The following is a 13,824-nucleotide window of genomic DNA, read 5'->3' as shown; positions in this document are numbered from 1 at the left end:
GAGTGTTAGACTACGAAGCACCACTGCAGGTTTACTGTTACCCTTGGACCATCACATTGACGACGAAACACAGATATTGCATCCGGATTTGATACAAAATTCACTATGCCGATTTCTGTCCACAGGAGTACGGTATTGAAGAGTGTGTACTTTGCCTCTTGCCTGGGGGCCCAGTGTTAGACTCCGATGCACTTAAGCTGGTTAACTGTTTCCCTTCGACCATCACATTGACGATGAAACACAGAAATTGAATCCTGATTTAATACAAAATTCGCAATGCCGATCTATGTCCACAGGAGTATGGTTTAGAAGAGAATGTACTTTGGCTCTTCCCTGGGGGCCCAGTGTTAGTCTCCGATGCACCACAGCAGGTTTACTGTTACCCTTCGACCATCACATTGACGATGGAACAAAGAAATTCTTCGCCAAATCAATACAAAATTCGCAATGTCGATTTATATTGACGAGATTAACGTTTCGGGGATCCCGTTATTGGGTTCTTCCCTGGGGGCCCAGTGTTAGACTCCGATGCACCACAGCAGTTTTACTGTTACCCTTCGACCATCACATTGACGATGAAACACAGAAATTGCATCCCGATTCAATACAAAATTCGCAATTCCGATTTCTGTCCACAGGAGTACGGTTTAGAAGAGTATGTACTTTGGCTATTCCCTGGGGGCCCAGTGTTAGACTCCGATGCACTTAAGCATGTTAACTGCTTCCCTTCGACCATCACATTGACGATGAAACACAGAAATTGAATCCCGATTCAATACAAAATTCGCAATGCCGATCTATGTCCACACGAGTACGGTTTAGAAGAGAATGTACTTTGGCTCTTCCCTGGGGGCCCAGTGTTAGACTGCGATGAACCACAGCAGGTTTACTTTTACCCTTCGACCATCACATTGACGATGAAACAAAGAAATTGTATCCCTATTCAATACAAAATTCGCAATGTCGATTTATATTGACGAGATTAACGTTTCGGGGAGCCCGTTATTGGGTTCTTCCCTGGGGGCCCAGTGTTAGACTCCGATGCACCACAGCAGGTTTACTGTTACCCTTCGACCATCACATTGACGATGAACCACAGAAATTGCATCCCAATTCAATACAAAATTCGCAATTCCGATTTCTGTCCACAGGAGTACGGTTTAGAAGAATATGTACTTTGGCTCTTCCCTGGGGCTGAGTGATAGAATCCGATGCACCACATCAGGTTTACTGTAACCCTTCGACCATCACATTGACGATGAACCACAGAAATTGCATCCTAATTCAATACAAAATTCGCAATTCCGATTTCTGTCCACAGGAGTACGGTTTAGAAGAGTATGTACTTTGGCTCTTCCCTGGGGGCCCAGTGTTAGACTACCACGCACCACAGCATGTTTACTGTAACCCATCGACCATCACATTGACAAAGAAACTCAGAAATTGCATCCCGATACAATACATAATTAGCAATGCCAATATCTATCCACAGGAGTACGGTTTAGAAGAGTATGTACTTTGGCTCTTCCCTGGGGGCCCAGTGTTAGACTCCGATGCACCACAGCAGTTTTACTGTTACCCTTCGACCATCACATTGACGATGAACCACAGAAATTGCATCCCAATTCAATACAAAATTCGCAATTCCGATTTCTGTCCACAGGAGTACGGTTTAGAAGAGTATGTACTTTGGCTCTTCCCTGGGGGCCCAGTGTTAGACTACCATGCACCACAGCAGGTTTACTGTAACCCGTCGACCATCACATTGACAATGAAACACAGAAATTGCATCCCGATACAATGCAAAATTCGCAATGCCGATATCTATCCACAGGAGTACGGTTTACAAGAGTATGAACTTTGGCTCTTCCCTGGGGGCCCAGTGTTAGGCTCCGATGAACTTAAGCAGGTTAACTGTTTCCCTTCGACCATCACTTTGACGATGAAACACAGAAATTGAATCCCGATCCAATACAAAATTCGCAATGCCGATCTATGTCCACAGGAGTACGGTTTAGAAGAGCATGTACTTTGGCTCATCACTGGGGGCCCAGTGTTAGACTCCGATGCATCACAGCGGGTTTACTGTATCCCTTCGACCATTACATTGACGATGAAACACAGAAATTGCATCCCAGCTTAATACAAAATTCGCAATGCCGATTTCTGTCCACACGAGTCGGTTTAGAAGAGTATGTACTTTGATTCTGCCCTGGGAGCCCAGTGTAAGTCTCCGATGCACCACAGCAGGTTTACTGTTATCTTTCGACCATCACACTGACGATGAAACACTGATATTGCGTCCTGTTCAATACATAAATCGCAATGTCGATTTATATTGACGAGAGTAATGTTTCGGGTAGCCCTTTTGTGGGCTCTTCCCTGGGGGCCCAGTGTTAGACTACGATGCACCACAGCGGGTTTATTGTTACCCTTCGACCATAACATTGACGATGAAACACAGAAATTGCATCCCGATTCAATACAAAATTCGCAATGCCATTTTCTGTAGACAGGAGTACGGATTAGAAGAGTATGTACTTTGGCTCATCCCTGGGGGCCCAGTGTAAGACTCCGATGCACCACAGCACGTTTACTGTATCCCTTCGACCATAACATTGACGGTGAAACACAGAAATTGTATCCCGTTTCATTACAAAATTCGCAATGCCGACTTCTGTCCACAGGAGTACGGTTTAGAAGAGTATGAATATTGGCTCCCCCCTAAGAGCCCAGTGTAAGACTCCGATGCACCACAGCAGGTTTCCTGTATTCCTTCGGCCATCACATTGACTTTGAACCACAGAAATTGCATCCCGATTCAATACAAAATTCGCAATTCCGATTTCTGTCCACAGGAGTACGGTTTAGAAGAGTATGTACTTTTGCTCTTCCCAGGGGGCCAGTATTAGACTACGATGCACCACAGCAGGTTTACTGCAACCCTTCGACCGTCACATTGACGATGAAACACAGAAATTGCATCCCGATTCAATACAAATTTCGCAATGCCGATATCTGTCCACGGGAGTACGGTTTAGAAGAGTATGTACTTTGGCTATTCCCCGGGGGCCCAGTGTAAGACTACTATGCACCACAGCAGGTTTACTGATACTCTTGGACCATCACATTGACGATGAGACACAAATATTGCATCCGGATTCAATCCAAAATTCACTATGCCGATTTCTGTCCACAGGAGTACGGCTTAGAAGAGTATGTACTTCAGCTCTTCCCTGGGGAACCAGTGTAAGACTCGAATGCACGACAGCAGGTTTACTGTATCCCTTCGACCATCACAATGACGATGAAACATAGATATTGCATCCCGATTCAATACAAAATTCGCAATGCCGATCTATGTCCACAGGAGTACGGTTTAGAAGAGTATTTAATTCGGCTCTTCCCTGGGGGCTGAGTGTTAGACTCCGATGCACCACAGCAGGTTTACTGTTACCCTTCGACCATCGTATTGACGATTAAACACAGAAATTGCAACCCGATTCAATACAAAGTTCGCAATGTCGATTTATATTGACGAGAGTAACGTTTCGGTGAGCCTGTTTTTGGGCTTTTCCCTGGGAGTCCAGTGTTGGACTCCGTTGCACCACAGCAGGTTTACTGTTACCCTTTGACCATCACATTGCTGATGAAACACAGAAATTGCATCCCGAATCAATACAAATTTCGCAATGCCGATTTCTGTCCACAGGAGTACGGTTTAGAAGAGTATGTACTTTGGCTATTACCTGGGGGCCCATTGTAAGACTACGATGCACCACAGCAGGTTTACTGTTACTCTTGGACCATCACATTGACGATGAAACACAAATATTGCATCCGGATTCAATCCAAAATTCATAATGCCGATTTCTGTCCACAGGAGTACGGCTTAGAAGAATATGTACTTTAGCTCTTCCCTGGGTGCCCAGTGTAAGACTCCGATGCACGACAGCAGGTTAACTGTATCCCTTCGACCATCACATCGACGATGAAACACAGATATTGCATCGGTATTCAATACAAAATTCGCAATGCCGATTTCTGCCCACACGAGTACGGTTTCGAATAGTGTGTACTTTGATTCTTACCTGGGGGCCCAGTGAAAGACTCCGATGCACTTAAGCAGGTTAACTGTTTCCCTTCGACCATCACATTGACGATGAAACATAGAAATTGCATCCGGATTCAATATAAAATTCGAATTGTTGATTTATATTGACGAGAATAACGTTTCAGGGAGCCCGTATTTGGAGTCTTCTCTGGGAGCCCTGCGTTAGACTACGATGCACGTCAGCAGGTTTACTGTTACCCTTCGACCGTCACATTGGCGATGAATCACAGAATTTGCATCCCGATTCAATACAAAATTCGCAATGCCGATCTATGTCCACAGGAGTACGGTTTAGAAGAGATTGTACTTTGGCTCTTCCCTGGGGGCCCAGTGTTAGGCTACGATGCATCACAGCAGGTTTACTGTTACCCTTCGACCATCACATTGACGATGAAACACAAATATAGCATCCGAATTCAATCCAAATTTCACTATGCCGATTTCTGTCCACAGGAGTACGGTTTAGAAGAGTATGTACTTTGGCTATTCCCTGGGGGCCCAGTGTTAGACTCCGATGCACTTAAGCAGGTTAACGGTTTCCCTTCGACCATCACATTGACGATGAAACATAGAAATTGCATCCGGATTCAATACAAAATTCACTATGCTGATTTCTGTCCACAGGAGTACGGTATAGAAGAGTATGAACTTTGCCTCTTCCCTGGGGGCCAGTGTTAGACTCCGATGCACTTAAGCAGGTTAACTGTTTCCCTTCGACCATCACATTGACGATGAAACACAGAAATTAAATCCCGATTCAATACAAAATTCGCAATTCCGATCTATGTCCACAGGAGTACGGTTTAGAAGAGAATGTACTTTGGCTCTTCCCTGGGGGCCCAGTGTTAGACTGCGATGTACCACAGCAGGTTTACTGTTACCCTTCGACCATCACATTGACGATGAAACAAAGAAATTGTATCCCTATTCAATACAAAATTCGCAATGTCGATTTATATTGACGAGATTAACGTTTCGGGGAGCCCGTTATTGGGTTCCTCCCTGGGGGCCCAGTGTTAGACTCCGATGCACCACAGCAGGTTTACTGTTACCATTCGACCATCACATTGACGATGAAACACAGAAATTGCATCCCGATTCAATACAAAATTCGCAATTTCGATTTATATTGACGAGAGTAACGTTTCGGGGTGCCCGTTTTTGGGCTCTACCCTCGGGGCCCAGTGTTAGTCTCCGATGCACCACAGCAGGTTTACTGTTACCCTTCGACCATCACATTGACGATGAAACACAGAAATTGCATCCCGATTCAATACAAAATTCGCAATTCCGAGTTCTGTCCACAGGAGTACGGTTTAGAAGAATATGTACTTTTTCTCTTCCCTGGGGGCTGAGTGTTAGAATTCGATGCACCACAGCAGGTTTACTGTAACCCTTCGACCATCACATTGACGATGAACCACAGAAATTGCATCCCGATTCAATACAAAATTCGCAATGCCGATCTATGTCCACAGGAGTACGGTTTAGAAGTGAATGTACTTTGGCTCTTCCCTGGGGGCCCAGTGTTAGGCTGCAATGCACCACCGCAGGTTTACCGTTACCCTTCGACCATCTTATTGACGATGAAACACAAATATTGCATCCGAATTCAAACCAAAATTCACTATGCCGATTTCTGTCCACAGGAGTACGGTTTAGAAGAGTATGTACTTTGGCTATTCCCTGGGGGCCCAGTGTTAGACTCCGATGCACTTAAGCAGGTTAACTGTTTCCCTTCGACCATCACATTGACGATGAAACATAGAAATTGCATCCGGATTCAATACAAAATTCACTATGCAGATTTCTGTCCACAGGAGTACGGTATAGAAGAGTATGTACTTTGCCTCTTCCCTGGGGGCCCAGTGTTAGTCTCCAATGCACCACAGCAGGTTTACTGTTACCCTTCGACCTTCACATTGACGATGAAACACAGAAATTGAATCCCGATTCAATACAAAATTCGCAATGCCGATCTATGTCCACAGGAGTACGGTTTAGAAGAGAATGTACTTTGGCTCTTCCCTGGGGGCCCAGTGTTAGGCCGCGATGCACCACAGCAGGTTTACTGTTACCCTTCGACCATCACATTGACGATGAAACACAAATATAGCATCCGAATTCAATCCAAAATTCACTATGCCGATTTCTGTCCACAGGAGTACGGTTTAGAAGAGTATGTACTTTGGCTATTCCCTGGGGGCCCAGTGTTAGGCTGCGATGCACCACAGCAGGTTTACTGTTACCCTTCGACCATCACAAATACGATGAAACACAAATATTGCATCCGAATTCAATCCAAAATTCACTATGCCGATTTCTGTCCACAGGAGTACGGTTTAGAAGAGTATGTACTTTGGCTATTCCCTGGGGGCCCAGAGTTAGACTCCGATGCACTTAAGCAGGTTAACTGTTTCCCTTCGACCATCACATTGACGATGAAACACAGAGATTGAATCCCGATTCAATACAAAATTCGCAATGCCGATCTATGTCCACAGGAGTACGGTTTAGAAGAGAATGTACTTTGGCTCTTCCCTGGGGGCCCAGTGTTAGACTGCGATGTACCACAGCAGGTTTACTGTTACCCTTCGACCATCACATTGACGATGAAACAAAGAAATTGTATCCCTATTCAATACAAAATTCGCAATGTCGATTTATATTGACGAGATTAACGTTTCGGGGAGCCCGTTATTGGGTTCCTCCCTGGGGGCCCAGTGTTAGACTCCGATGCACCACAGCAGGTTTACTGTTACCATTCGACCATCACATTGACGATGAAACACAGAAATTGCATCCCGATTCAATACAAAATTCGCAATTTCGATTTATATTGACGAGAGTAACGTTTCGGGGTGCCCGTTTTTGGGCTCTACCCTCGGGGCCCAGTGTTAGTCTCCGATGCACCACAGCAGGTTTACTGTTACCCTTCGACCATCACATTGACGATGAAACACAGAAATTGCATCCCGATTCAATACAAAATTCGCAATTCCGAGTTCTGTCCACAGGAGTACGGTTTAGAAGAATATGTACTTTTTCTCTTCCCTGGGGGCTGAGAGTTAGAATTCGATGCACCACAGCAGGTTTACTGTAACCCTTCGACCATCACATTGACGATGAACCACAGAAATTGCATCCCAATTCAATACAAAATTCGCAATTCCGATTTCTGTCCACAGGAGTACGGTTTAGAAGAGTATGTACTTTGGCTCTTCCCTGGGGGCCCAGTGTTAGACTCCGATGCACCACAGTGGGTTTACTGTATTCCTTCGACCATCACATTGACGATGATACACAGAAATTGCATCCCAATTTAATACAAAATTCGCAATGCCGATTTCTGTCCACACGAGTCGGTTTAGAAGAGTATGTACTTTGATTCTGCCCTGGGAGCCCAGTGTAAGTTTCCGACGCACCACAGCAGGTTTACTGTTACCCTTTGATCATCACATTGACAATGAAACACAGAAATTGCATCCTGATTCAATATAAAATTCGCAATGTTGATTTATATTGACGAGAGTAACGTTTCAGGGAGCCCGTATTTGGAGTCTTCTCTGGGAGCCCTGTGTTAGACTACGATGCACGACAGCAGGTTTACTGTTACCCTTCGACCATCACATTGGCGATGAATCACAGAATTTGCATCCCGATTCAATACAAAATTCGCAATGCCGATCTATGTCCACAGGAGTACGGTTTAGAAGTGAATGTACTTTGGCTCTTCCCTGGGGGCCCAGTGTTAGGCTGCAATGCACCACAGCAGGTTTACCGTTACCCTTCGACCATCTTATTGACGATGAAACACAAATATTGCATCCGAATTCAATCCAAAATTCACTATGCCGATTTCTGTCCACAGGAGTACGGTTTAGAAGAGTATGTACTTTGGCTATTCCCTGGGGGCCCAGTGTTAGACTCCGATGCACTTAAGCAGGTTAACTGTTTCCCTTCGACCATCACATTGACGATGAAACATAGAAATTGCATCCGGATTCAATACAAAATTCACTATGCAGATTTCTGTCCACAGGAGTACGGTATAGAAGAGTTTGTACTTTGCCTCTTCCCTGGGGGCCCAGTGTTAGTCTCCAATGCACCACAGCAGGTTTAGTGTTACCCTTCGACCTTCACATTGACGATGAAACACAGAAATTGAATCCCGATTCAATACAAAATTCGCAATGCCGATCTATGTCCACAGGAGTACGGTTTAGAAGAGAATGTACTTTGGCTCTTCCCTGGGGGCCCAGTGTTAGGCCGCGATGCACCACAGCAGGTTTACTGTTACCCTTCGACCATCACATTGACGATGAAACACAAATATAGCATCCGAATTCAATCCAAAATTCACTATGCCGATTTCTGTCCACAGGAGTACGGTTTAGAAGAGTATGTATTTTGGCTATTCCCTGGGGGCCCAGTGTTAGGCTGCGATGCACCACAGCAGGTTTACTGTTACCCTTCGACCATCACAAATACGATGAAACACAAATATTGCATCCGAATTCAATCCAAAATTCACTATGCCGATTTCTGTCCACAGGAGTACGGTTTAGAAGAGTATGTACTTTGGCTATTCCCTGGGGGCCCAGAGTTAGACTCCGATGCACTTAAGCAGGTTAACTGTTTCCCTTCGACCATCACATTGACGATGAAACACAGAGATTGAATCCCGATTCAATACAAAATTCGCAATGCCGATCTATGTCCACAGGAGTACGGTTTAGAAGAGAATGTACTTTGGCTCTTCCCTGGGGGCCCAGTGTTAGACTGCGATGTACCACAGCAGGTTTACAGTTACCCTTCGACCATCACATTGACGATGAAACAAAGAAATTGTATCCTTATTCAATACAAAATTCGCAATGTCGATTTATATTGACGAGATTAACGTTTCGGGGAGCCCGTTATTGGGTTCCTCCCTGGAGGCCCAGTGTTAGACTCCGATGCTCCACAGCAGGTTTACTGTTACCATTCGACCATCACATTGACGATGAAACACAGAAATTGCATCCCGATTCAATACAAAATTCGCAATTTCGATTTAAATTGACGAGAGTAACGTTTCGGGGAGCCCGTTTTTGTGCTCTACCCTCGGGGCCCAGTGTTGGTCTCCGATGCACCACAGCAGGTTTACTGTTACCCTTCGACCATCATATTGATGATGAAACACAGAAATTGCATCCCGATTCAATACAAAATTCGCAATTCCGAGTTCTGTCCACAGGAGTACGGTTTAGAAGAATATGTACTTTGGCTCTTCCCTGGGGGCTGAGTGTTAGAATCCGATGCACCACAGCAGGTTTACTGTAACCCTTCGACCATCACATTGACGATGAACCACAGAAATTGCATCCCAATTCAATACAAAATTCGCAATTCCGATTTCTGTCCACAGGAGTACGGTTTAGACGAGTATGTACTTTGGCTCTTCCCTGGGGGCTCAGTGTTAGACTACCATGCACCACAGCATGTTTACTGTAACCCGTCGACCATCACATTGACAATGAAACACAGAAATTGCATCCCAATTTAATAAAAAATTCGCAATGCCGATTTCTGTCCACACGAGTCGGTTTAGAAGAGTATGTACTTTGGCTCTTCCCTGGGGGCCCAGTGTTAGACTCCGATGCACCACAGCGAGTTTACTGTATTCCTTCGAGCATCACATTGACGATGAAACACAGAAATTGCATCCCGATTCAATACAAAATTCGAAATTCCGAGTTCTGTCCACAGGAGTACGGTTTAGAAGAATATGTACTTTGGCTCTACCCTGGGGGCTGAGTGTTAGAATCCGATGCACCACAGCAAGTTTACTGTAACCCTTCGACCATCACATTGACGATGAACCACAGAAATTGCATCCCAATTCAATACAAAATTCGAAATTCCGATTTCTGCCACTGGAGTAGGGTTTAGAAGAGTATGTACTTTGGCTATTCCCTGGGGGCCCAGTGTTAGACTCCGATGCACTTAAGCAGGTTAACTGTTTCCCTTCGAACCTCACATTGACGATGAAACATAGAAATTGCATCCGGATTCAATACAAAATTCACTATGCAGATTTCTGTCCACAGGAGTATGGTATAGAAGAGTATGTACTTTGCCTCTTCCCTGGGGGCCCAGTGTTAGACTCTGATGCACTTAAGCAGGTTAACTGTTTCCCTTCGACCATCACATTGACGATGAAACAAAGAAATTGTATCCCTATTTAATACAAAATTCTCAATGTCGATTTATATTGACGAGATTAACGTTTCGGGGAGCCCGTTATTGGGTTCCTCCCTGGGGGCCCAGTGTTAGACTACCATGCACCACAGCATGTTTACTGTAACCCGTCGACCATCACATTGACAATGAAACACAGAAATTGCATCCCGATACAATTCAAAATTCGCAATCCCGATATCTATCCACAGGAGTACGCTTTAGAAGAGTATGTACTTTGGATCTTCCCTGGGGGCGCAGTGTTAGACTCCGATGCACTTAAGCGGGTTAACTGTTTCCCTTCGACCATCACTTTGACGATGAAACACAGATATTGAATCCCGATCAAATACAAAATTCGCAATGCCGATCTATGTCCACAGGAGTATGGTTTAGAAGAGTATGTACTTTGGCTCATCCCTGGGGGCCCAGTGTTAGTCTCCGATGCACCACAGCGGGTTTACCGTATTCCTTCGACCATCACATTGACGATGATACACAGAAATTGCATCCCAATTTAATACAAAATTCGCAATGCCGATTTCCGTCCACACGAGTCGGTTTAGAAGAGTACGTACTTTGATTCTGCCCTGGGAGCCCAGTGTAAGTCTCTGATGCACCACAGCAGGTTTACTGTTACCCTTCGACCATTGTATTGACGATTAAACACAGAAATTGCAACCCGATTCAATACACAGTTCGCAATGTCGATTTATATTGACGAGAGTAACGTTTCGGTGAGCCCGTTTTTGGGCTCTTCCCTGGGAGTCCAGTGTTAGACTCCGTTGCACCACAGCAGGTTTACTGTTACCCTTTGACCATCACATTGCTGATGAAACACAGAAATTGCATCCCGAATCAATACAAATTTCGCAATGCCGATTTCTGTCCACAGGAGTACGGTTTAGAAGAGTATGTACTTTGGCTATTCCCTGGGGGCCCATTGTAAGACTACGATGCATCACAGCAGGTTTACTGTTACCCTTGGACCATCACATTGACGATGAAACACAAATATTGCATCCGGATTCAATCCAAAATTCACTATGCCGATTTCTGTCCACAGGAGTACGGCTTAGAAGAGTATGTACTTTAGCTCTTCCCTGGGTGCCCAGTGTAAGACTCCGATGCACGACAGCAGGTTAACTGTATCCCTTCGACCATCACATCGACGATGAAACACAGATATTGCATCGCTATTCAATACAAAATTCGCAATGCCGATATCTGCCCACAGGAGTACGGTTTAGAAGAGTATGTACTTTGATTCTTACCTGGGGGCCCAGTGTTAGTCTCCGATGCACCACAGCGGGTTTACTGTATTCCTTCGACCATTACATTGACAATGAAACACAGAAATTGCATCCCGATTCAATACAAATTTCGCAATTCCGATTTCTGTCCACAGGAGTACGGTTTAGAAGAGTATGTAATTTGGCTCTTTCCTGGGGACCCAGTGTTAGAGTCCGATGCACCACATCAGGTTTACTGTTACCCTTTGACCATCACATTGACGATGAAACACAGAAATTGCATCCTGATTCAATACAAAATTCGCAATGTTGATTTATATTGACGAGAGTAACGTTTCAGGGAGCTCATATTTGGACTCTTCCCTGGGAGCCCTGTGTTAGACTACGATGCACGTCAGCAGGTTTACTGTTACCCTTCGACCATCACATTGGCGATGAATCACAGAAATTGCATCCCGATTCAATACAAAATTCGCAATGCCAATCTATGTCCACAGGAGTACGGTTTAGAAGAGAATGTACTTTGGCTCTTCCCTGGGGGCCCAGTGTTAGGCTGCGATGCACCACAGCAGGTTTACTGTTACCCTTCGACCATCACATTGACGATGAAACACAAATATTGCATCCGAATTCAATCCAAAATTCACTATGCCGATTTCTGTCCACAGGAGTACGGTTTAGAAGAGTATGTACTTTGGCTATTCCCTGGGGGCCCAGTGTTAGACCCCGATGCACTTAAGCAGGTTAACTGTTTCCCTTCGACCATCACATTGACGATGAAACACAGAGATTGAATCCCGATTCAATACAAAATTCGCAATGCCGATCTATGTCCACAGGAGTACGGTTTAGAAGAGAATGTACTTTGGCTCTTTTTTGGGGGCCCAGTGTTAGACTGCGATGTACCACAGCTGGTTTACTGTTACCCTTCGACCATCACATTGACGATGAAACAAAGAAATTGTATCCTTATTCAATACAAAATTGGCAATGTCGAGTTATATTGACGAGATTAACGTTTCGGGGAGCCCGTTATTGGGTTCCTCCCTGGGGGCCCAGTGTTAGACTCCAATGCACCACAGCAGGTTTACTGTTACCCTTCGACCATCACATTGACGATGAAACACAGAAATTGCATCCCGATTCAATACAAAATTCGCAATTTCGATTTATATTGACGAGAGTAACGTTTCGGGGAGCCCGTTTTTGGGCTCTACCCTCGGGGCCCAGTGTTAGTCTCCGATGCACCACAGCAGGTTTACTGTTACCCTTCGACCATCACATTGACGATGAAACACAGAAATTGCATCCCGATTCAATACAAAATTCGCAATTCCGAGTTCTGTCCACAGGAGTACGGTTTAGAAGAATATGTACTTTGGCTCTTCCCTGGGGGCTGAGTGTTAGAATCCGATGCACCACAGCAGGTTTACTGTAACCCTTCGACCATCACATTGACGATGAACCACAGAAATTGCATCCCAATTCAAAACAAAATTCGCAATGCCGATTTCTGTCCACAGGAGTACGGTTTAGAAGAGTATGTACTTTGATACTTCCCTTGGGGCCCAGTGTAAGACTCCGATGCACCACAGCATGTTTACCGTATCCCGTCGACCATCACATTGACGATGAAACACAGAAATTGCATCCCGAATCAATACAAAATTCGCAATGCCAATTTTTGTCCACAGGAGTACGGTTTAGAAGAGTATGTACTTTGGCTCTTCCCTGGGGGCCCAGTGTTAGACTCAGATGCACCACAGCAGGTTTACTGTTACCCTTCGACCATCACATTGACGTTGAAACACAGAAATTGCATCCCGATTCAATACAAAATCCGCAATGTCTTTTTATATTGACGATAGTAACGTTTCGGGGAGCCCGTTCTTAGGCTCTTCCCTGGGGGCACAGTGTTAGACTACAATGCAATACAGCAGGTTTACTGTTATCCTTCGACCGTCACATTGACGATGAAACACAGAAATTACATCCCAATTCAATACAAAATTCGCAATGCCGATTTCTGTCCACAGGAGTACGGTTCAGAAGTGAATGTAGTTTGGCTCTTCCCTGGAGGCCCAGTGTTAGACTCCGATGCACCACAGCAGGTTTACTGTAACCTTTCGACCATCACATTGACGATGAACCACAGAAATTGCATCCCGATTCAATACAAAATTCGCAATTCCGATTTCTGTCCACAGGAGTACGGCTTAGAAGAGTATGTACTTT

Source organism: Schistocerca cancellata, chromosome 10, assembly GCF_023864275.1.
Source record: "Schistocerca cancellata isolate TAMUIC-IGC-003103 chromosome 10, iqSchCanc2.1, whole genome shotgun sequence".
NCBI classification, from domain to species: domain Eukaryota; kingdom Metazoa; phylum Arthropoda; class Insecta; order Orthoptera; family Acrididae; genus Schistocerca; species Schistocerca cancellata.
The sequence above is the reverse complement of the archived record's forward strand: the minus strand, read 5'-3'. Positions refer to the sequence as shown.